This window comes from Onychostoma macrolepis, chromosome 07, assembly GCF_012432095.1.
Source record: "Onychostoma macrolepis isolate SWU-2019 chromosome 07, ASM1243209v1, whole genome shotgun sequence".
In the NCBI taxonomy this organism is placed as follows: Eukaryota; Metazoa; Chordata; class Actinopteri; order Cypriniformes; family Cyprinidae; genus Onychostoma; species Onychostoma macrolepis.
The window spans coordinates 36,163,102-36,187,185 of NC_081161.1; the positions used below are offsets into that span (position 1 = coordinate 36,163,102).

The following is a 24,084-nucleotide window of genomic DNA, read 5'->3' on the forward strand; positions in this document are numbered from 1 at the left end:
GGTGCACGGGGCGGTACTGCAGCTTAGATGCTGGTACCACTCAGACGGGCATACAGTGAGGGCGAAGAATTCATTAACCAAAATACTTATGAGTTTGATTTGAGGCCACACACAGCGCGAGACATACACACTGCCACACAGCGGCCACCGCAGCTGCAGTGTGTGTGTGGAAGAGAGCGCGTGTGGAGGGTTGTGCGAGCCGGAGATAGAGCAGGCCATCAAAGTGAAATGATATCAGAGCCAGAGCGAGAGGCACAGATAAAGCTTGTGCAGTGCCAGCGTTTGGGGGTTAAGAGAGCTGGAAGGAGACCAGCTTTGTCCTTTTAGGCCCCGGGGACTCTGGCACAGGCAGAGCAGGCTGCAGCTCTGGCCCCAGGCCAGGCCACACGCAGGGGCCGTGCGCGCAGGAAAACCCCCGGCTAAAAGGGGATCACCAGGCCACGCAAGACAGACAACGCTGCCCTGCAGCACTAGCACAATACAACAGCTTCCAGAGCTAACAAAATATGTCTTCACATATTCTTTCCAGCCAATGATGATATTCAATATTTTAATCAATCCTGATATTTTTGTATTTACTCTGAAATGGCTTAAAAGTATGATTATTTTTAATTGCAGGAATCATATTTTCAACAAAACAGACACGGTAGCCAATTGGATTCAAAATGTTAATGGTAAAAAGTAAAATAAAAGTAAAAATAATGTTATATCAAATATTCAAAAAATAATTAAGGTTTGTTGTCCACACAAGGAAGAATAATATTTACACTCATATATAATAATGTACTTTTTTTTGTTGAAATTGAATGTAATGTAAAATGCCCCAAAATGACTTTGAATGATGACGCAAATAAATAAATGAATCAGAATTTTGAATAAATTCATTGAAACAATTGATTATCAGCTTAACTGATTGACAGAAATGAATAAAACTGCAGAAGCAAATCTAATACCAAATTTATCAAAGTCTCATTGCAAAACTAGTATAATAATGACAACTTAGGAACTTTCACAAACTGTATTTTTTCTCATTAAAAAAAGATTAAGATATAAAAAAATAGTTTGCCCTTTACTATAAATTTAAAATGATGTACACTCATATGAGATGACTCCAGCTGAATAAAAAACTTTTTTTTCATGGACTGAGTTGCCTCATAGCTGTTGACATGCAGAGATCACAATTATTTATCTCAAAAACCAATATGCAACTTAAATGTCCAAATAAAATGAGCATTAAGATTAAAACTGAAAAAATAAAAAATAATAATAAATAAAAACTAAATAGAAATATATATCAAATTATAATAAATAAATATCAAATTATAAAAAATAAATATTTTCAATGATAATAATAAAAGCTAATTAAAATATTAATAAGTACTATTCGATTATATGATTAAAAACTAAACAACACTGGTGGTTAGTTTATAAAAATATAATAATGAATAAACATGAACTTACAAACATACAATTAAATTTATTTTAAATTTTTTTCCAAATTAAAACACATGCTAAAAAGTTATCTACCGTATTGTCCCGAATATAAGACGACCCTGATTATAAGACGACCCCCCTTTTTGCAGATGTACCTTTTGGAAAAAGGATTTTTGAAACCCAAATCTTGTTTGTTTTTTTCTCTGTTTTTTTCCTATTTTAATTTTTGTTTTGAAAGTATGGTAAATACTGGTAAACTGTACCAACAATGACATTGAAAAATATACACTTTTTGATATACCATTGAAAACAGGTAGCCCATCTGAATTATATAACATTTAGTCTATCCATCTCATAGTCTACCAAAATGTTATTATCAGTAGAAGTGAAATCTTATTGTAGTCTTCAAATCTGGGTACTGTCTTATGTTTTAAAATCACTTAGCTTTTCTTTTTCTTTTGTTTTCACTCGCGATCTTTACAACACACATTACATTATTTCATGGCACACTCGTTTTATGCGTTTTTTGCGCCACCTATTGTTGTGGGTGTATTACTGGCATGTCAAAGTCTAGACCCCGAATATAAGACGACCGCTTTTTTCAGATGTATTTCCAAGAAAAAAAAACATCGTCTTATAGGGTTGCACGATACACCGGTACTACGGTAGTATCGCGATACTAAAGCCACTGCATTTTTTAAACGGTAGTATCGTCCATACGGTACCGTAAGATATGTTGTATGCACGGCAAGAACACTGTTTAAAACGTTCATTTGAACATTCATGCCAGCAGAAACATTACAAGTTGATTGCCAAATGTCTTTCTGCTGTGCTCTGTGTATACGCATTATATGGTATTGAGTGTTTCCCGATGCTTCAGTTCAGTTTGCAATGAAAAGTCGCACTTGCACGTCGTTGTTCATGCTGCAGTTTACCAGAAGAAAGGGTCTGATTCAGACCATCTTATGTCATTTTAAAAAAACAGCAGCTCAAGCATCACTTATTCAACATCATAATATCTTACAAGAAAGTATTCTCACAGTTTAATTAATTTGACCACTTCTAGAACAGGTGTAATAGTTCGTTTCTGGAAGCATCTTGCGATCACGAACGCAAATCCATTCATCAGCATAGCGGCTTTGCACTTGGTTCTTATCAATCATTATATATATTTTTTTTAAATTAATTTATAATGTTATGTTTTAATATACATGCTGCTAACTCGGAAATTTCAAGATACGCGAGCAAAAAAAAATGCTCCTGACAATTCGGCAATACGACACGAGCAAGAGTGCTGTTTTTGTTTCGTTTGTTCGAATCCAAATCCGCGTTGATTTGGGCGAATCACTGATTCACTGAGCCATTCATAAAAACAGTCATTTGATTCGCTCCTGAAGGATTGAGCCGTTTTGAAAGAATCGTTTGAATGACTCAGTGATTCAATCACGAACTTCTGCCACCTGCTGGCCGTTTTTACGTTTCCCATCTAAAAGTAGGCATATTACATTATTTTCCAACATATTTCTATATTCAGAATTTAGTATTTAAAACACTAATCTCATAACATTATTTATGCAATTATGTATAAATGCCACATCTAAATGTCACTTCATGCAGCTTCTGTGCAGTGCTGAGATGAGTTTTGTTTAGATTATTTCATGGAAAACAATAGCCAGTCATTCATTCACATTAAGTATTCAGAGAATAATATTGTCTGTTTTCACTTACATCTATTTATTTATTAAATTTTGATTCATTTTGTAGAATTGAATTTTAAATTAACACAATACTGCATAGTATCGTGATACTTCAGCTGGTATAGTATCGTAAGACATTTTTATGGTATCGTGACAACCCTATCGTCTTATATTCGGGTCAATACGGTATTTATTTGTCCACGTCATGTGAACACTAACTAACATCAGAGAACTGTGAACATGCAAATGTGTATTTCATTTATTGAAATATTAACTTTAAATCTCAGGGCTACTTCATGTTTATATTTTAGGTCAAAGGGGTTCGGCTGACAAGAAAGTTTGGGAATCGCTATTCTCATGCCATGATGCTGACACAAAATTGTCAAAAAGACAAAAATACCACATATAATTTCACATATAAATAACTATAAATAATGGCCAGTAACTCATTCTTGATTTACAAGCAGAAGTCAAAACCATAAGTGGACGGTTACTTCCATGCCTGAAATTCAGATTCCACAATTTCAACTGAAACACTGTTTGTCTGTCTGTCCCTCTATTTCAGTTACTTCCTCTCTCCATTTCTCTCTCATCCACAATATCTTTGTGCCAGAGGGTATAACAGCCAGTAGCCATTTTTTCCTTTGACAGAAGCCGCCCATAATTCCATAGGCACCATTTTCATGATGGCAGTGCCAATAGTATCCGTGTACTGTTGCTTGGAATTACATCATCGCATTGCAAGTTACTGCTCTGGGATTTTAGGACAAATGAGTGTTTATGAGTCTGTGCATGTGTGTGTGTATATAAGGATTAATGCTTTGTGCCTGGGCAAGTGACCTCTGTATTGAATAGACAAACCAAAGGGATCAAGTTACCCCATTTCCCCCCTTTTTTCCTGCTCTGTCTCTCCATTTCTGTCGGGTGTAGGGTTTCTCCAGGCTCCAGACAGAGGCACTAATAGGGCCCTTACCCCCAGACACCAACAACACAAGGGACAGAGAGACAGAGAGAGCGAGACGGTGGGGCGTGTGCGTGAGATGGAAGGAAAGTGTGTAATTGATGGCACACCTGCATGCTATCAGTAAAAATGAGAGCCATGAGTGTGTGCTAAAAGAAGAGAAACAAGAGATGGAGACGTATGTGTGTGCGCGCCTGTGTTCCGGGAACTTGTGCGACATATAGAGCATTTTGAATGCAAAAATGCATGTGCAACGTGCATGTTCACGTTCCTTTTATCATGTTTCCTACAAACTACAAAAATAAGTTTGCTGCTGCAGATACAAACTAACAACAGATCCACTTCCTGACAAACATATTACCCGCTCCTACGACTGCTTTTTCAAGATGTTCTATATCTCATGGGGCGCCCCTCATGTGTACCCCACCCCCAAATCCCTCATGACAAAGCAAACTCCTCCTACACAACCCCTATAACCCCACATGCAGCCAAAGTTATTATTAATGACATCAGCATGGTACTAGGGAACTAAACTAACTTACTAAAACTACAATCAACATAACACACAGTAAATCAAATGAAACAGAAAAGGTAGTAACTGTAAAACAAACTAACAGCTAGACTCTCTATTGAAATCTGTGATTGAAACTAGTGATGCACCAATGTATCAACCAATAATCTGTATTGACCAAAAAAAAGCAATTATCTGCATCGGCCGATAGTTTAAACACAGCTGTGAATGTATAGAGTTAATCAAAAAAGAGCGAAAAAAAGTGTCAGACTGCATCTTGTGTGTGAAGAAAATATCTCCTGTGTAGAATTTAGGGCTGTTTAAGTTAACAAGATTGATAATAACATTGATAATTAGAAGAAATGATTATTCAGCACCAAATCAGCATCTTAAAATGGTTTCTGAAGGGTGAAGGGTGTGACAGTGAAGACTAATGGCTGCGAAAATAAAATAGGAATAGGAATAAACCATAACAGGAATAAACTACATTTTAAGTCACATGTGTTTTGGAGGAGGGGTGGCTTTGGAGAGTGATTTGCAGGGAGGGTGGGATCTTATGCTTTCATAGCTAGCTTGCTATTGCTAGCCTCACTGAAATCACCTACCCTACTCTTTACCCTAATATTACTGTTTTTTCCTGTATATTTCAAAGGAATGCACATTTAGTGAGCATGACTTTCAAAAAAATTACAAACATCTGTGTGAGGATTCAGGTCTTGGGTACATCTCAATCCAGGAGGTCTGAGCGATCAGATTGTTATCCATCTCAAATGTGTCTTGAATAACATTTACACTAACATGCAGTAAGATGGAACCAATATAAACAAACCTAGCTACCAAAATAGAACAAGATGCATCTAAACACACAGCAAATGTAAACACCACAGAGGAAAGAAGTGAAAGGTTCACAGAACATGCTGTAGGTTATATCGTGTCTGGTTGTATAATTCAAAGGTTTGTGGCATTCAGCTACGTATACTTCTATATGCCTCTCTATATCTGCTGGCCAAACAGACTGTGCACATATGCACACAAAAACACATGGGAGAAACACCCACACACACTGCAGAGAAAAGGGGCTCCACATGAGGAGGTGTGTAGGTTAACACATGTCTAGATAAAACAGTTACAAAAGACTCGAACTGGTTCTGTGCGTGTGATTAATGGTTACAGTATCTCAGGTAAGTGTGTGGGAGTGTTTGAGACCTCTATATGTGCCGAGGTCAGCAGCTACAGCACAACATCACAAACGAAACAGAGACACACTGAGAGATACTTCTATGTTTACATGAGAGAAGCAATCTGGTGACAGTTTGAAAGGAAGGAAAAGAAAGTGCTTTCATCGGGCACATTGTATATTTTAAGCAGTGAGGCCCTCTCACTTTTTAAACCACACACAGACACACACACACACACACACACACACACTACTCTCTTGCCCCGCTGGGACTAGCAGACAGACGCAGTACGTTGACACTAAACCACACACGCAAACACTCGCATAAATATACTCCATTCACTCACCTGGAAACAGCTGGCAGGTGTTCCAACACCAAAACACACACACACACACACACACATTATCACTCTCATCTAATTTAAAAACTCTCTCTACATTGCAGTTCGTTTATGTCTAACAGAGGGATAAAGAAACCAAACCATCTTTTTTAAATGCATAATCCAAAACTTTCAGAACAAACTGTTCTCAGGTGCTACAGTCTGCAATCAAAAGTCAAAGATTTTGAACATTTCTTTACCAATTATAAAAAAATCGAACAAAATAAATGTTTTTTTGAGCACCAAATTAGCATATCTGAATGATTTATGAAGGATCATGTGACACTGAAGTTACTGCAGTAAGCTAATGGCTGCTGAAAATTCAGCTTTTCAATCACAATAATAAATTACAAGAATAATTAAATTAATAATATACTATTAAAAAAAATAGAAAACAGTTCATTTAAATTGAAATAATTTTCTCAATATTACTGTTTTCACTGCATTTTTGATAAAAAAAATGCAACCTTGTTGAGCATAACTGACTTCTTTCAAAAACATTAAAAAATCATGCTGACCTAAAAACATGAAAGGTAGCGTACACTGTGGTCCTATGATCTGAATTAACCAAGACAAGCCAAAAACGGTTTGGAAAATGGATTCATGATGTACTCGCTTATTATATGAATTTCGTAAATTTAGAACACAAAAAAAGTTACGGACTGCAGCTTTAAATATTGATTTTAGTTTTAATGTTATTTTGTTAAGACAAAAAGTAATTGCCTACAAAAACTACAAAATTAAAATAATTATTTTCTTATTGGTATTCACATGTATTTTAATCTCAGTGCATCCATAATATTTTTATAAATTGACAGACACTGCAAATTCAAGCTTGCCATATTGTGATCTGTTATGAATCACATGACAGGATGAGGGTGAGTAAATGATGACAGAATGGGTGAACTAACACTACCCAATGAAAACATCACTGAATACTCCACTAAACCTACTGAAAGAGCAACCTCTGAGCAATTCAATTTTTTCCACTGGGATTAGAACCCACAACTAAAAGCTTTTTGGTTTTTGATTCTTTGTGTTGTGGCTGTTATATAGCAGCAGTCTATGCGTCATTCAATCCTGATGAAATAGCAGCAGAATGTTCTATATCATGTGTTTATGAGCAGTGATGGGAATAACGGCGTTATAAATAAACGGCGTTATTTTTTTCAGTAACGAGTAATCAAACAAATTACTGTCTCCCCGTGACAACGCCGTTGCCGTTACTGACAATAAAATGTGGCGTTACTATATTATATTATTAGAATTTAATTTTTCAGTTCATCTGAATGGATGCGCAGTGTAGCTGTATTTGACGTACCATAAACTCTAGTGTGAAGGCGCACGACTCGCCGTCTCTTTCTCACATAAACGCACGCAAAGAAAGATACAGAGCAAGAGAGTCTTTCATAACATGCAGAAGTGACGCGCTACATGTAAACGATATTCTTTGTTGTATTTTCCTGTCAAAATAACGGAGTTCCTTTGGAATTCTTCAGCTTTTAAGAACTGGTGGTTTCTCTGGTAGTGGGCGGAACTAATGTGCAAACGACAATTTCATTGGCTGGTGCTCACCTATTATCGTCCCTGTTTTGATTTCAGCAAATCAATTCGAGCGAACGCAGACAACGTGATTAATATTCAGCTCATTAATCCTTAGTGCATTTTATATTGATGACAAATATGCATTCATACTTGGTTATTCTAATTACTAAAGTTCTATCATCATATAATATTAAATTATCATAATATTATATTATAATGCTTGAATGACTGATACTAAGTGTCAGTAGATAAATATTGTAGATTAATGTACAATGTTTTATAATAATAATTTATTATTTTTAGAGTCCATTTCATTAATTTAACATTTAATATTGGGGGCATCCAAAGTTATTTGACATTTGAACATTTTAAAAAAAGTAACGCAATAGTTACTTTCCCTGGTAATTAGTTACTTTTATAATGATGTAACTCAGTTACTATTTGTGAGAAGTAACTAGTAACTATAACTAATTAATTTTTTAAAGTAACGTGCCCAACACTGTTTATGAGTATAACGACGACTTGCATTTGAGAGAGAAATCCAACATTTCTTGAACTCAAGGACTCGAATGAGCTCTCTACACAAGAGACAGCATCCTCCACAAACAACCCGGAAAAATATCTGCCATTCACGCATACTTATGCAGAATGTGCCATACAAACGAGAAAGATGGAGACAGAACGTTTTCTCCACACTACTATACTTTAGCTACTGCTGAACAAAGAGCCAGACAAAGAGAGGCAGAATGAGTCTCAGACAGTTTTAAGGAAAAAAAAAACCAGTGTGTGTGTGTGTGTGTGGGGGGGGGGGTAATCAGTCACCTGAGAAAAAGAGGGAATGTGAGAGCAGACAGATGAAAGAAACGTTACACACGTAGCCTGTCTTCTGTAATTCACATGCCTCCAAGTCAATTTGCCCTCGACTGCAGGGACCCCGTCCTTCACAGACCTTTATTACACACAGGCACCAACACACACACTTTTCTTCATTCCATTTTTCCCCTTTCCAGCTTTAGACACTCATTTTCACTCCCTTCATCTCTCTCTCTCGCTCTGTGAGATGCAATAAGACGAGCAAAGAAGTCAAATAATGGCCTGACACAGCAGTCAGAGCACAAACACTCAAAAACAAAAACAGTCCTGGTAATGCAGAGAGTGACATCACACGAAGACTGAGTCATTTTCTGGAGTTTGCAACATTGACACACTCAATTAAATAAAGCAACAAAACAAAAACAAAAAATTATTTTTTTGTCTCTATCTATCTATCTATCTATCTATCTATCTATCTATCTGTCTGTCTCTCTGTCTATCTATCTGTTTATATATCTATCTATCTATTGTCTGGTTCGTATGGAAGAAAGTACTGTTCCAGAGTGCTGTCACTGAATGACAACTGCACATGCTGTCTGTCAATCAAACTGCAGGTAGAGTGAGAAAAGAAAGATTTATTCTCTTAAACTGTCACTTAGTTTCATCCGCATGCACTGAGACACAGACACACACACACACACACACACACACACACCTGCACATCCTTCACTCGCACTATTGATAATTGCCATCCTGTCTCACCTGTGAACCTCTTCTCTCTCTACTCTTCCTCTTCCTGTCGCATTCTCTCCGTCTCTCTCTCCTGCCATCTCCTAATCTTTCTTTCCGGAGTAGTGAGTGAGTCTGGGAGGAGGAGCGGAGAGAGAGATATAGAGAGAGAGAGGGCTGCATTATGTGTTTCTGCTCTTCAGGAAAAAAAATTTAATAAATAACAAGAAAGAGTAAAAAATAACAGAGAGAAAGTGTTCATCTCTGTCTGTACACGTCAAGATACTGTATGTTAGTACAGGCTCAAGACTGCGTGTGTGTGACTAACTTTGACCAAAGCAAGCTATATTCTACAGTACTGGATATTTTTATCCTTGTACCACGCAGTGTGTTATAGAGGATGTGTGTGCATGAGTGCTTTGTGTGGATTTCCACACACATAATATGAAGTTTCAAGGTCTTATGAAACAGATTCGAGTTTGCTATGAATAAATGACAAGCAATAAGAGATCACAACCAAAGTCTCTTTGAGTCAAATCAGTCTACTTGTTGTTTGCCTTTATATCGATTTTTTTCTTTGTATGTGACTGACATACACATACTGCTTGTATCTACCTGAATGGTGAAAAATCTCAAGATTACAACAATATCATAAATGTTGCTTCTTTTACTCAAGTTACTTTAAAATCCTCTAAAAGCCTGTCTTTGCAGAGCTGTTGCACAGCAGAATTTGGATTTGTTTGATATTTGGTGAAGTTGGCATCACTGATTTTGTTATTTCCCTGTTTAATACAATTAAGCTGCTTTGAAACAATCTCTATTGTATAAAGTGCTATATAAATAAAGCTGACTTCACTTAAAAACTGTATTTTTCAGTTAATGTGAATGCACATTCTCTGTCAAAAGTGTATTAGGATATATAACCTAAAATATGGGATTTCTATTACTAAAAGCACCACAGAAAGTGGTTCATAGTCTGTTCATTAATATGTGGATACCTCTTTAAAAAATGTAACCAAAAAAAAAAATCTCTGTGTATGTGTGTTTGAGAAAAGTGCTGAGTTATGTAACCTGATCTGCATTGGTATTACAGAGGAACTCACTGACCCAGAGTACAGTAATGCATATATTCAGTCTACACCATAACAGCCTGCTGTACATAACTTCACATAACTAACCACAGGAATCAGAGTAAATCTCAATCTTCAAATGCTAAAAATATTCTCAAACTCCTTTTGTACAACAGTAGGTGTTCACTTCACACCTATAATAACTAGAAAACAAGAACACACACACACACACAGTAATAAGAGCTTACACAGCTGGGTCTGTGCCAGGAGCGATGGAGAGAGAGAGAGAGAGAGGGAGGGCGGGAGAGATGGGGTGTGGGGTGGAGTTGAGTGCTTTGATCTAATCTACTGTATCTCATCAACGCACTCTCCACTTCAAGCTTTAACACTCCTCCTAGTGTTATTGTTTTCAGATGGATCAACATACACACAGAGGATTATGGTAATGTCTGTGTATTTATGTAGTGTAATAAAGAAACTGGAATCTTACATTAGCAGAAATTGATTCCAATGGGAAAGCTCGCATTAGAGAGAGCGGCTAATATAATGACAGAACTATGAGAAAAGGCTTCTTGGGAAAAAGCGAACAATTAGAAACATAACGATTCAACTGTTTTCCAGTTACCAGCGGTCTGATCTAACATAGTTTTAGTTAAGCTTTATTCTGTTAGCGTCATAGTCTAATGAACAGTGATAGAACATCACTTCGGGCAAACCAAGTTTGAGTTCCCAACTTTAGGTCTCTTCACAATGTTGTTCTCCCTCTCTCCTTTGCTGTATTGCTTATTATGTTTCCTCAAACTGTCCAACAAAGGAAAATTTAGTGTTTTTTGGAAAACCTGAGTGTTCAGGAAACCTGTTTGAAAACAGTATTATAGTATATAATACATATAATACAGAATATCAATATTCCGCTCTATGAATGTGCATTGCGTCGACTTCCCATGCAAACGCTCTACTTGTGCACTTGGAAAAGCAAAGACCGCTCAAATAATGTGCCGACAGGAAATTTCTATGTAGTATACTTGTTTCTGTTTGCAGGTGTAGTGTATGTGTACTGGGCAATGCTGGTAAAATGAAGCTACCCTCTATGCTCTGCTCACATGCTCTGACAATAATAGCTTTGTAGGACTATACATTATTTGGACAATTAAACAAAAAAATTCTGTTAAATCTGATTTATCTATTTAATAAAAATAATATATTGTTACATGAAATTAATATATTTTCTGTCCAATTTTATTGTTTTACTTTCAATAAAAGAGTGGTTATTTTATTGGCTTGAATTAAATTAAGAATTCTTAAAAAATTATTTTATATTATTTAATAAAATAATAAATAATTATTAAAAAGCATTTCAGTTTCAGTTTTCAGCCAAATGCATCCAAAATTTTTGTTTCGGCCCAGAATTTTCATTTCAGTGCATTCCTAGACATAGTATATGTAACGCATGTAAAATTTATGAACATACTAACATACTGGACTAAATATACAGAATGCTGGTGTTAATCAAAAGTCTAAATCTGAAGTTAAAAAAAAAGGTTTTGTAAAGAGACAAAATTATGTTTATATTAACCTCAAAATGATGTCAATTACTGGGGTTAGGGTTAATATAGTGTCATTTTAATTTAAGAACAATACAGGTCAGCAGGAAGTCCCCTTTTTGGTTGCTAATTACATATGTGCGCTTTTGTTCTGGAGGGGAGTGTGCGAGGCCGCTGGTCTGGGGTCAGTGCATGAAGGGGGTAACTGAGGGGAACTTTGCCTACGTGATACTCTGTGCTTAGCTCTGAGCACACACACACACACACACACACGCACGCTCACACACAGTATGGCTATACCATTATATTCCCATGAGAAACTAAACACAAGCACACACATTTACAGAGACACGCACAAATGCCGAGCCAAAACAATTCTGCACATCACACACACACACTTATACACAGCATCAGAGCTCTACACACCAAAGAGCAACATGAAATATTCAGTGAATTTTTCAACATGTGCTCTATTCCCCCAGCACGTGTAGAAGTGCAAAAAAAGAGAGAGAGACAGGAAGGAGGAAACGGGAGGGGGAGATGGAGTCAATGAGTGCAATGGGAGAGCAAGAGCGAGAGAGAGAAAATCCAGCTGACTCTTTTCCAAGCAACTCCCCCTAGCAACAGCCCTCGCTCAGTCTGTGCCCTATTGGCCGGCTGACAGCACGCATCACAACCCCATGCAGGACATTCAGCCAATGAGATGTCGTAATGGGCCTGAGCTGTAGGGAGAGCTAAGCTTTTTGGATTCCAGTTTCACCATGGCAACAGAAGCCTGGCCCTGACTTAAAGGTACCCTGCAAAAACACACAAACAAACCAAAACATACGGCTAGCAGTGGACACAGGGACCGTTGCTACTTTAAGTCTGCCTGATCTACAGCAGACCTGAACACAAATCACAGAAAACACAAATAGATATAGTGACAGCCCCAAAAACTATGTGGATACTTTAGCTGCACTTGGATAACAACATACCAAACCAAGTGGTGTTTGCACATATGATGCTAGATCTTTTCTCAGAACTTCACTTTTCTGAGCCATTTCTTTTCACTGACTGCGAAATAACTGGTCCAAACATGATTTTAACTAACCATGTTGTCTTAATTATGAACAACAAATATTAAAAAAATAAATAAATACAAAAAAATAGAAAATGCAAGTCTTTTTGTAAAAAATGTTTGACTTGAAAAAAAGTGCAATTACTAAGAGCAATGTGACACTTTGTGATTTTTTCCACCTGATTTTATATTTTGTATCTAATTTAGTAATATTCATATATTTTAAGCGGTGTAGGTGTCCAAATACTTATTGGCTCATCAGCGAAGACATGCATAAACACAAGTATTCCTGCACAGAAGAAGAAATACCCAACAACAAAATAAAAATAACTTAACTTGGCTCCCATAAGGGCTTTTTTCCTTTAAAAAAAGGGATAAATTATTTTAACAGGTTTCCTACACTTTTTGACTAATGAATATTGAATATTCATGACTTTACTAGCTGGTTTTTAATTACTGGGTGCAGGAATAAATTAGGGCTGCAAAACATTCAAAATAAAAGTTTATGTTTACATACTATATGTGTGTGTACTGTGTATATTTATTATGTATATATAAATACACACACATACATGTATATATTAAAGATTAATTAATTTATAAATAATATACAAGTATAAATATATATACACAATTTGTTTTAAATGTATACATATATGTGTGTATTATATACATAATAAATATACACAGTACACACACATATCGTATGTAAACAAACTTTTATTTTGAATGTGATTAATCGTTTTGCAGCCCTAGAATAAATATATACACACAGTTTATATTTTTTATATTCTAGCTTATATATTTATTACAATTTTAATAAGTATAAAAACTAGCAACAAAAATCTCAAAAGGAAAAAACTATAGCAATTAACATTAAAAAAAAAGTTTTTATATACTGTACAGTGGCATATATCAGAATAATAGTGATAGCTGAATGGTTTTTAATCTTTCAGTCTCATAACCACAAACAGACACATTACAGCTCATAATGTCATCAACATGCTGAAATGTTGCATCATAAAGAGATCACGGCATTCTCAACAACAACAACAACAAACTCCAAAACTAACTCCACCAATCCAGGCCGTTCGCTGATCTCATCACATCCAATCATGTCCTGCATTAGCACTATAGAACACACACTGTGTAAGACAGAGCAGGGAGGCTCTTCACTGGAAAACAATGACACTGTGACAATCTCTTTTAAAGGTTTTAAGGAGCATAAGCCTGTTACAGACTCTTATCAGAAGAAACACACAGAGGAACAGAAAAAACAGACAGCGAGAGAGAAGAGAACACGCAGTCACACATAAACATGGTGCGATTGCATCTGTGCTCTTTGTTCTTATCCTGAAGAGTCTGTCTCAATATTTCTCCAGTTCTCTACAGCGAGAACAAAGCTACTGTAGAACAGACATTCACAACGCAGTGTGAGTGCTTACGCTCGCTGAAGTGATCCATCTGTCACTATCCAACACACTGCTCACACAATGTGGAGAGGTGCACACTCCAGATTGTGTCTGCGTGTTTTAATGGGGTACGGCCTTCAAAATTAACAACAGGTAATTAAAGTTATGCCGGAACTGTCCTGTGAGCTTTGGGCTTCTGGTGGACTCCCATAACAACTGGCTAATTAAACCCAACATTAATTACGTTCTCAATTTACAGTTACATCATGCACAGTCACTTATGGACTTATGGGCATTTCAGTCAAATTCATTAGAATGACATATCAGACCAGATGTGTATATATATATATATATATATATAAAATGGTTGTTACTGTGATTTTACATTCCTTTTAATACAAAAAATTCATTTTGAATGAAGAGGTATTAAAACATGAGTGCAAGTACGACAGAAAGATGTGTGAGGAATAGATCTCTCTATTCAAGATGTGATACTAGAGACTATTTTTACACCCCGCTCTATTTTTACAGAACTATAAGTACTCAATCTGTTTTAGAACAGAAGAGAATCACAAATGACTGAATGACTTTTTGCAGATTTCCGTTTAAATCAAATCAATTCAAGTTAAATAGCTGGTATGTTGTGATATTTTTTTGTTTTTTGTTGTTACAATCTAATTATGTTCCAGGACATCGTACATGCTGATCCGGAACAGAACATCAGCATGAGTCTAAGCTCACAACAGCAAGGAATGACTCGTCCAGAATGAGTCAAGTCACTACTAACTATGATAATGTCAAAGTCGAGTCTCAAGTATTCTAATATTGGCCATGTCGAGTCACAGGTCTTCCAAATAGGGACTCGTTTCTGACTTGAGTCCAAGTCACGAGTCCGGAGTTCACGTCTCGGCCTCCCACCGTCGCCCGAATAGCCGTCCCACATACACACATGGCATTAGATGGCTTATTATCACAGTGACGTGGAGCTGACACAAGCACCCTGCTGTTCAGTTATTCAGCTCACAGTCTGAAGAGAGGTTAATGAGTTCTTAGAGAGAGAGACCGAGACTAGTTTTGTGCCTCGAGTGCAAGCAAAACAAAGTCAGAACAGACTGCATACAATTCACACAACCCACACAAAGAATTAAAAAAGATTCACTCCAATTCGTCAATGAGCTGCACTATGTCAAACTTTCCTAGCTATTAGGTGCACACAAGGAACGCTGTGTACTAGCTGTACAGTATGCCTGCCTGATACTGTGTGAGGGACAATGGGTAACTGTCTTTTATTCTCACAAAAAAGGACATATTCATCCTTCAACAATTTTTTCTTTGAAACAACATCAGTGCTTGATAATAAGAATTTTAAAGGATTTATTAAGCCCGGTCAGCCGTGTTTGCCGCTTGTGACATTTTCGCTGGGCCCCATTGCAAAAAAATAAATAAAATAAATAAATAAATCCATTTTAAATGTATAATTTTATATTCACATGTATAGTTCTACATTTTGACATTTTGAATTTTAAATCTATAATTTTTACATTTATTATCTAATATTTATTTATTTTTAAATAATATTAAATATTATTTACTATACATTTTAACACATACAGTTATTATAAATATACAGGAACAGGAACTCCAATACATTTTTCTTTTTAAATTATGGTATATGCTACCATTTAAAAGTTTGGAGTACGATTTTTTTTTAAAGAATTAAGAATTAATTAATAATTTTATTCACATTACATTGATCAAAAGTGGCATAACAGATTTATAATGTTACAAAACATTTCAATTTTAAGTAAGTGCTGTTCTTTTGAAATTTATATTCATTAACAAAAAAAAAAAATCTCAGTTTACACAAAAATATATTAAACAGTACAGCTGTTTTAAACATTGATAATACCAATAAATGTTTTTTAAGCACCAAATGAACATAGTAGACTGATTCTGGAGGATCATTTGACACTGAAGACTGGAGTAATGGGTATTTAAAATTCAGCTTGCCATCACAAGAATAAATTGTATTTTACAATAAATAAAAATAGTATGTATTAATTTATATTGCAATAATATTTCACAATATTACTGCTTTTACTGTATTTTTGTTCACATAAATGCAGCCCCGATGAGGGGACTCAAAAAAAAAAAAAAATATATATATCTTACTGACCTCAAACATTTGAATGATAGCGTGCATCAAACACCACTCACATTTTCTAAAGAAAATATAAAAATCTAGTAAATATATGAACTGTTTACAGCTATTCAGCTGGTGCTTTCATAACACAAATGTGCTGTTATTTGTCATGCCAGAAAATAAACTGAGATATGTGTGTGTGTGTGTGTGGGGGGCAGACAACTAAAGAAAGAGACAGAGGGAGAGAAGTGGACAGGCCATGATTGATTTCACTGGGTGCTGCAGCATCTGGGTAATGTTTGTGTCGGGTTAATCAGGGGACATGTGTATGTGTGCAGCGTTCACTGTGAAGCTTCGGTTCTTGCGCACAGTCAAATTCTGGCAGTGTTCTTGATAAACTGCATGGCAGCATCGGGGTAAATTACAGTGGCGTGTTTTAACATGTGATCACAAAGCAGTCAGTCTCTCCTGCATCTTCTAAGTACTCTGTCTCTCTCTCTCTCTCTCTGTCTGTCTTTCTCCCCGTTAGGGCCTCTTGAACACAAAGGCCTGGTACACAAAGAGCTGAGAGCAGTGACTGCGTGTGGGGTGGGCTTTGATTAGCTCCTTTCATTCAAAAGAGATGGAGGGCGAGAAAAAGGTTTTGATTCTTACATCTCAGTGATCGTGGGCAACGTGATGATGATGAGGTGAACTTGTTAAAGGAATACTTCACCCAAAAGTGAAAATCATCAACATTAACTCAAAAACATAACAAAAAGTAAAGTATCATAACTAAATCTTTAACTAAGAGACAATTTCTTTCCATTTTTTGCCATTGGTCATGTTGATAAAGACACCGACTGGTATTTAACCCTCAGGTTACAGATGCTCCCTCTGTCTCTGTCCCTTCATCCCCGCAGGGCCTCCTGCACCTGTGCTCCTCTCCCCTCTCATCCTTCTCATGGTTAGCTGGGCCTCAGGCATACATCACTTCCTCTGTACAGAAACATTCACACACAGACCCCGAAGCCCCTCAGGACACTCAGAACATATACACACACAGGAAACAGTTAAGTGTTACCTGTCAGACTGAACACACACACACACACAGATTCCAACCATACAAAAAGTCAAACTTACATAAAGGATGAAGTCTCCTCCCTGCCGGTCATCTCTGCAGCTTATTCATGCTTCTCTCTCACTCCTTCTCATCATCAAGTGTCACACATTCGTCCTCTTCAATATCACCGGGGAGTGAGTTTCATCACACACACACACACACACACACACACACACACACACACACACACGCACACACACACACACGCACACGCCCCTTCAGCAGGTGGGCTGCATGTGTGACGTCATCCATTCATTCTTCTCAGAGTGACATCATGTTCTTTTCTCCTCGCTGTGAGGAGGTGTGTACAGGATATCTACCCACACTACTTCCTACAGCTGACTCAGCTAATATTGCTGTTTTTTATTTGTTTCTTTTCCTTCCTTCCTCTCTATCCTTCTGTCAAGACCATACAATTAAGTCAGCCTTTGATGGGCATGACATAAAATATGCCAAACCTGACATGTTTGAATGTAATAGCAAATTAACATATATCTATCTATCTAACATTATACTTGTCTACTTATCCCTCCATTCATCCATCTATCTATCTAAAAACACAACAGATACTCACACATTTAAAAAAAATATTAAATATTAAAGTGGAGTAAAATAATGAATGAAGAAGGTGAAAAGAACAAGTGCTTTATGGTGACTCTGTCCAGCTCCATCTGATATCCAGCCTTGGGAAGAGTTATGTGTCACTCAAGATATTCAAGGAGAGAGTCATGTGTGCGTGTGTTCAAAGGTGACACTGTGAGGACAGTGCAGAGACGGCAGGTGATTGACAGTCTTGTCATGGTGATTGATACAATGTCCTGATAGCAGCATGACACCATACGTTTACCAGAAATACTGCAATAACTCTCTCACACAATCTAATTCACTTCACCCTAATCTTCGGCCCAGTTCACATATAACAGCTTCCTGTCTAATCCACAGACAACACATTCGTCTCTCCATTCCTGAAGGACACACTTTCCCAGTGCCTCCCATTTCACATATACAACACCTCATACTGGCTTATTGAAACTCTACAATTTTCTCTCAGATAATATACTGACACAAACATTACCAACCACAAGACATTCTCTCTGGCCACGTACACACTACCTTCTGCTAAATGCAGTTGTCTTCTATATATCAATTTTATTTAAAGCTCTGAAACACATTTACTTAATTTGACTTTTAATTTTGGTTACATATATCTTTTTTTGTAGCGTAAAAGAGAATTAATTATGTATGAATATATGTATAGGGTATACGTATCTATTAAGCTCACCAAAATCTACATTGAGACATTTTTAGTGCACAAGATATTGGTTTCAGTGCAAAAAGTTTTGTTAAAATAAAATATTAATCTCTCACACAAAAATATTTAATTTTATTTTAAATGACAAAAGCATTTCAGTTAAGATATACATTAGAGGTCAACCGATAGTGGATTTTACCGATACCGATAGCTAGGTTGGACCACACTGGCCGATACCGATTAAGCAACCGATAGTTTTTAAAATGGATACTGAACGAAAACTAAAATAGAGTTTTACTATTTTTAAAAAAAGCATACAACAGTACTGAACCATACTTTGTTAATGAATAAAAATTTAGTAGTAATATTAATTATTATAATGATCATTAAAGTTTTTTCATAATTTACTAATGTTAAAAGAAGAAACTTTAAAATTTAAAAACGAAGCCTCTTAGTAATAGCAGGTAATAGTAAATGTTGAAATGAAACGAACACATTCTAACAAGGAACAATACTTCTACAGCTTTCATTAATGTTACAAATGGACTCTTATTGTTAAGTATTACCATTTCATTTCAACAGTCATGCTTAAAGATGGCCATCTTAAAATACCTACACAAGGCCACATTAAAATTACATGCACATGTTCTTGATATTGTATGTGTAATTCAAGCAATTCAAGCAGCGGTCTAAAAGTGTTTATTTAATCACCAAACGGACAAACGTTTGCTTCAAGAATGAACTATGTTGCATAAATGAGTTTGAAGTTCGGTGTTTAAAATAAACAGAGCAAACGGAAAAAGAGTGTGCTCTGTATTACAGCTCTCTATATGAAGCATACAGACTGTATTAGAGCCACAGAAAACAAATGTTTTGCTGAAAAATGCATAATACATAATTTATAGCTTAGGGTGAAGTCATTATGTACATTAACAATGATTTGGGACAAATATAATGTTATTTAATGGAAAACTATGTGAATGGCGCTCTGTTCCACTGCAGGATTTTCTTTCGGCTGCATTTAAATGCGCCATTGAAGTTTCCTGCTCTGTGCAGCACGCAGTGTCACATGCCAAAACAAACAACGTGCTGTCAGTGATTTCCGCCTCTAGAGGCCACTCTCGTACTGTATAATGACAGCAGACCATTCTCAGCCACTCCAGCAACAGACGCAACATGGAAAACTATCGGCATGGATTTTTACCGATAACCAATAGTTCAGCAAATCAACTATCGGTGCCGATTAATCGGCAAAACCGATGAATAATATACATCATTAAATTCAGAAAGTCTGGCTGTGCTTCATGGGTACATTTTTCATTTAGTTGCCAAAGATCAGAGCCAGTCTGCAGATTTGAGTTGACAGAAAAGTGTTTAAAAGTGTGTTTATAAAGTATTTACATAGACATTCAATGTGGAAGAGCTTAAAGAGAGCACACTGAGCTTAACTGGAGCAGCAACAATTTTTAATAAATTTAATGTAATCTTTATTAAAATGACAGGATTTTGCTAAATAAATAGTCAAGGTCATGTATTAAGTTCATACATATTTTAATATGAACAACTATTATTAACAATATCTATGAAATTATACTTTTTCTTACTGATGTCACACTGAAGCTGTGTGATTTTCATAGTAGTGCACCCTTTAAGCTCACCTTAAAATAATATGAAATCTTTAAAAATTACAGCACTGTAAAATGACAGAGCAGCAATAAACTGTCAATTTATAATATTATGGATCCAAAAGTACAAGCCAGTAATGCCTGTGAAGTAATATGTTAGCGTAGCGCACAATCTTATACAGCTAGTCAGCTAACTGTGTTCTGTAGCATCTGCGCTGTGTTGCTAAAACTATCTTTTGGATCTAATGTAATTATTTCCCACATCCAAGTTCCAGGTTATAATATGTGACCCTGGACCACAAAACCAGTCTTAATGCTGGTATATTTGTAACAATAGCCAAAAATACATTGTATGGGTCAAAATTATAGATTTTTCTTTTATGCCAAAAATCATGAAGATATTTAGTAAATTTCTTACCGTAAATATATCAAAACTTAATTTTTGATTAGTAATATGCTTTGCTAAGAACTTCATTTGGACAACTTTAAAGGTGATTTTCTCAATATTTAGATTTTTTTGCACCCTCAGATTGCAGATTTTCAAATAGCTGTTTCTCGGCCAAATATTGTCCGATCCTAACAAACCATACATCAATGTATGTAACAGGTCATTTATTCAGCTTTCAGATGTGCAAAAGTCTGAACATTAATCTCTTAATTTTATAATAAGTAGTGAAACTTACCCAAAATAAAGGCTTAAACATTTAAAAAATGCACATTTAAGGAGCTACTCTTTTGGTGAAAGTTTTTAGACAGCTTTCAAAATGGCCGCCAGACAGTGTGAACACATGGAGACTCGTATCTCAGAGTGCAATTATCTGATTGACTTGAATTTTTAGGAGGTATATAGTAACAAACATATCAATTGGTTAAGACATCAAGTAGGACAATAAATTATTTTTTTCTTTTATAATCTGATCTCAAAAATGGAAGTGTGCTTAATGGGTATGTGACCTTAATAGGTACGTTTACCCTATAAATTAAAACAGAATAAAGTATGGAAGAAATGGGGGAAAAATTAGGCACATTTTATTTTTTAAAATAGTAAAACAAAACCAATTTTTTTTTTACATACAAATAATTTAAATGAATATCATTAACTCAAAGGACAAATTATTGACATGTATTGACAAGTATTATTGACATGTCAAAGTCTAGACCCTGAATATAAGACGACCGCGTTTTTTCAGGTATATTTCCAAAAAAAAGAAATATCGTCTTATATTCAGGTCAATACGATACTTGGCAGTCAATTGGGACAGTCACAAGTCTCCCGGTTTTCATCCAAAATATCTTAAATTGTGTCCTGAAGACGAACAAAGCTTTTACGGGTTTGGAATGACATGGAGGTAAGTGATTAATGACAAAATTTTCATTTTGGGGTGGAGTATCCCTTTAAGCTGCAAAAATACCATTTAAATATGAATCCTGCACGTTCTGCGTGTCTCTGTGTGAATGAATGATTCAGACACGTGGTTTCATTTACTACACACATACTGAAGCGTGCGTGACACTTGCAGTGTTTTCAGAGAGTCTGAGAGTCACTTCTTTTAAGAAAAACTATCGTCATATCACATAACCAGAGAAACGTAAAGGTCTTCACAATAACCCGTCAAAATAAAAGTTTTAACTTGAAGAAACTGTGACAGAAATATTACGTAATGTAATGATAGTACTACTTCTAATATAATTATTATTAAAACATTATTTTTAAAGGGATATTTACCAGAAAGATTATTTACCAGAATTTATTTAGCAGAAAAATAAAACATATGTAATAGGGCCTTAAAACTGTAATTTTTGTTAAAGGGGTCATATGACGTTGCTAAAAAGAACATTGTTTTGTGTATTTGGTGTAATGCAATGTGTTTATGCGGTTTAAGGTTCAAAAAACACATTATTTTCCACATACTGTACATTGTTGTTCCTCTATGCCCCGCCTTTCTGAAACGTGCCGATTTTTTTAATTTCATAGGGCCCTACTAATTTCATGGATGTTTTTTGGCCAGATTAAGCCACAATATTAACCAAATTCAGGCCCTGCTGCTAATAGTCAAAACATTGGCTTTGTGAGGCTAACAGTCTGGAGAGTGGCAGGACAGACTATCCTGGTTCAGAACAGAGTTTGTGAGAGCTGCTGATATTCACAAATAATTCCAGATACTGTTAGAAAAGAAACTGCTAATAAAAAATACTGGTACTCTGTACCAGTTAGTACCAACCCACTTCCAGCACCATAGTTTCCACCAAACAAGGTATTTGAGTTCACTGTTTAATGTTAAGAAACCCATTCCAAACCTGTATGACTTTCTACCATTAAAAGAAAAACATATCTCTGTTTTTTTGTCCATACAGTGGTGGATTTGGACCCCACTGACTTGGACAAAAACAGCTGAAACATCTCTTCATTTGTGTTCCACAGAAGAAAGTCAGCCGTACAAGTTTGAAATGACATGAGAAATGAAATGTGACCAAATGTTCATTTTGGGGTGAACCCTTTAATGTGTTATTCCTTTGAAAACATTGCTGAGTATATGTGGCCTTTGTCTTTTAGCACTTAAGTCTCTCTGTTCCTCTCCTGTATTTCTTATTCAAACAACTCTTCTTTCCATCACATCTGCAACATATTTTTTATTTAAGACAAAACAATGCGTGTGTAAAACACAAACACACACACACACACGTCTGGTTTGCTATGCTTGTGGGGACTCTCCAAAGGCGTAATGCTTTTTCTACTTTTTTAGATTTTCAAAAAACTTAATTCTGTGTGATTTATTAGCTTGTTTACCCGTGGGGACCTCAATTTAGGACACGAGTCCCCATGAGTCTGTGTGTATTCAGGTTTAAGTCCCCACCTGAATAGAAAAACAGGTACACACACACATGCTCGTTTTTGTGAAAAGTGGGGACATTCCATAGGCGTAATGGTTTTTATACTGTACTTACTGTATGTGCTATTGCCCTACACCAATCCTACACCTAAACCTACCCCTTACAGGAAACTGTGCATTTCAACTTTCCCCAAAAAAACCTCACTCTGTATGATTTATAAGCGTTTTGAAAAGTGGGGACATGGGTCAATGTCCTGAAAAGTCACCTTCACCTTGTAATACCTATGTCATGCCTTTGTCATTATACAAATCTATGTCCTGACTTTTCACAAAAACGCACACACACACGCACACACACACTGTCTACTCATTCAGAAACAGCAAGTGAGACAAGCAGAGCAGACAAACACTGTAGAACAGGAATCCATGAAAGCTTTCTGCATGGTTTACATCATTAAATAAATCAATCACTGTAATACAAACCCCAGACTTCACTTAGAGACCTCGCTGAACACCAGCCAATGGGAAGCAGCTGAGAGGTAACCAAACAGTATCAGCTCTCCTCTTACGGCACAACAGCAGCGGAAATGCAACTTAAAAGCCAAAGCCTTGAATCCATCACCATCTCCATCACTGCACATCAACACCATCATATACAACACTGAGCCTCCACAAACACACAGAAGAAAACACAGCATGCACACTGACCTTCATATAACCCTCATCAATTACGTTTCAGTTGCAATTTTGCAATTTTCATAAATTTATATGTACCAGCATCATTAATTGCTCTTTTTA

At 36.1% G+C, this 24,084-nt stretch overlaps 1 protein-coding gene across 4 annotated transcripts in view; it reads right to left on the reverse strand.

Annotated features, from left to right (window-relative positions):
• kdm6ba (lysine (K)-specific demethylase 6B, a) overlaps window positions 1-24,084 on the reverse strand; it is a 92,487-nt gene that overhangs the window by 57,858 nt on the left and 10,545 nt on the right. Inside the window, exon 3 of one of the 4 annotated variants that reach the window (XM_058781335.1) lies at window positions 9,281-9,382. The exons of the other annotated variants lie outside the window; for them this stretch is intronic. The gene's annotated coding sequence lies outside the window, so the exon portion shown is untranslated. The remainder of the gene's footprint in view (window positions 1-9,280; window positions 9,383-24,084) is intronic. 4 annotated transcript variants of the gene reach the window in all.